The 2597-nt window shown below is 43.2% G+C and overlaps 1 long non-coding RNA gene across 1 annotated transcript; it reads right to left on the bottom strand.

Moving 5' to 3' along the window:
• Positions 1-336: 336 nt before the first annotated feature.
• lncRNA:CR44230 (long non-coding RNA:CR44230) lies at positions 337-2129 on the bottom strand. The gene is made up of 2 exons (NR_073996.1): positions 1889-2129; positions 337-1071 (listed from the first exon to the last, which is right to left on the bottom strand). It is a non-coding gene; the product is annotated as a long non-coding RNA:CR44230 (long non-coding RNA).
• Between the last annotated feature and the right edge of the window lie 468 nt (positions 2130-2597).

Below are 2597 nucleotides of genomic sequence, written 5' to 3'. Positions count from 1 at the left end.
TTTCAGGTCGCTTTTAATGCTTCTTTCACTTTGAAGACAGGCAGACGAACAAAAACTCATATTGCTGTTGTAAAGCGCTTTCATAATCAACTGGCTGCGAAGGTGGAGCCACCGGGGAACCTCTTTTTCCAGCTGACTTTCCCACTCCGCCAATACCCTTCTCTTTGTCGAAAAACATGTCGAGGTTTAGCCGGGAGTACACTTGGAAAAAATCCATACTACAATAGTATGAGGTATGCAAATCTTACAGTGAACGTAATTCTATGCACGCAGCTCCATTAATAATAATTTTGGGAAGAAGTACATATATGAAGTTTATTTGTGGATTCGATTTTTCGGTATAAAAAGTGTATAGGTTATTTTTCGCCAAGTGTGTGCCTGCCTCAATGTGCGTAATTTGGATTGCCATCAAATTAGTTTTTAATTTCTCAACTGACATTGGGAATAGAGTTAGGCCACCACACTAAAGCACGAAGCAACATTATTAACTTGGCTACCACTTTTGGGTGCCCAGCTGGTCTTCTTCTGGCCACTTTCGCATTTGCATGGCATGGCCAACGCGGCTGGCGACCATTAGATTTATGGCTATAAGTCGACGTTGTCTCGCTCTTTCGGCCAGCTGATTGATCCGAAAATTATGCACGACCACGATATAGCCAGCAGATCCCAAACAAATCCGTCCATCCATGATGATGAAGTCCAAACGTGTCGCGTAATTAGCCTTTGTTATGCGAATTTCATAGGGTGGCTCTGGTTGCTGATTTATAGCCGCCGGTTGTTGGAGGTGGAGTATCTCATCTAGTGTATCGCTGATTCAAGTAAATTGAACAGTTCATCATTGTGCCGGTGCGGAGAAAGTTGCCCACTTCTGGGATCCGCATCTAGTGCACTATCTATGCGTCTGCGATCGTTTCCCTTTCCTGACAACTCGCCTCGCATCAGCATTTCCTCTCACTTGCATCATGCATTGTCAATATATCACCGAGTATCAAGGTGCATGCTTTACATATCGCGCTGCCCAGCAACTCGGGCTAAGGTCAGGCTCAAATCGCTTAGATCGACATGGGGGGCCTGTCCCAAATAAATAAAACGAAATCATTTAAGTATGGCTAATCTATGGAGCACTGAAGCGAGCATCCTATTTGGGAAAAATAATCGCAAACAGAAGGTTAGTCTGGAAAGATCGAAAGTGGAATTACCCGAAGAATTAAAAATAATAAAACTTATGCTTTATATTTGAAACCATTTTTCGTAGTGTTTAATTTGGCAAGCTAGCACTTCAGTCAATGATTTTTGAGATGCTTAATCATATGGGTTCTTCTCCAAAACCATTTCGGCTTCGACTAGCTTATGATAATCAGCAGACACACTGCTGATCACTTAATTACAGGGTATTCAAATTGGAAAGGCAGCTGAGCTTTATTTATGGCCCGCTGACAAGGCACATTCTAATCATCTGTAGAAGCGAAAATAACATTCACCTTCTATGGCCAAAAAACAAAAACAAAACAAAAAAAAAAAAACAAAAAACAAAAAAACGACAAAAAAATTAGTTGAATTAAAGCAATGTGAATAAAGCAAAGTTGAATTTGTTATCAGTTTGTTGTTTGTTTGCCCAGCCAGGCCAATCGCGTGCCTCCGATGTGAATTAATTTAATTAGTCTCGCACACACACGGCCAGGCCAAGAAGAACCAACCAAGATGACCTTGGATCGCTGGTGGGTGATGGCTGATGGCTGATGGGCTAATGGATGGGCGAGATGGCTTGGATGGAGTTGGATGGAGTGGGATCTACTTGGCCGCTCATTGTTTATGACTCGATTGTTCAGCTGTGAGCGAGCGAGCGAGCGAACGAACAGACACCTTGCCCCTTTGGGGCATCACTCACCCCCTTTTCCGTCTGCCGCTTCTGCTGCTTCTTCTTCTTCTTCTTTAAGTCAAGGCCACACAGCAGCAAATCTGCACGATGGCTTCTAATTTGAATTTTACAACATGCACTTACTGCGGATGCCTCGCAATGCGAATAATGCTGTTTGTATTTGCCTGCCTTATTTATGGCCGCAGCTAGTGTAATTAATCTTCTGTGGAGCCGCAATAGATGCGAAATGCGAATGCAGCATCTGAAATGTACGAGTACTAAGTCACAGGCAACATGGCATAAATTTCCTGCCTGCTTATTTATCATCTGGCCATTTTGATTTGGCGACTCTTTATGGCATTTTCAGTGGAAGTTAGTCGCCGGATTTAGTTAGTTGGCTGCCTAGTCAGTGGGTGTGTGCGCCGAGTGTTGGACGACAGATGGGTCGAGGTGCAGTCAAAAAGTGGCACTTACGGCCTTTGTTTGTGCCTCGTACGGCTCGAACTGGCCAAAACAGCATTGAAGATCTGCAAATATTTGTGTATTTGCACACAAGTGCGGCAGACAAGACCGAAATTAAGTTGTCAAGGAAATATATAACAAATATTAAATGGGCGGATAGTTTGAGCGAACTATGGTGAACTAACATGGAAGCTGTTTGCACTCCTCAAGTATTGGCAAATATTATTTTCAGTGTGGGATATGCCAACTGTGGGCAGGGAACTTTAATCTGCGGATA

This window comes from Drosophila melanogaster, chromosome 3R (genome assembly GCF_000001215.4).
Source record: "Drosophila melanogaster chromosome 3R".
In the NCBI taxonomy this organism is placed as follows: domain Eukaryota; kingdom Metazoa; phylum Arthropoda; class Insecta; order Diptera; family Drosophilidae; genus Drosophila; species Drosophila melanogaster.
The sequence above is the reverse complement of the archived record's forward strand: the minus strand, read 5'-3'. Positions and strand labels throughout refer to the sequence as shown.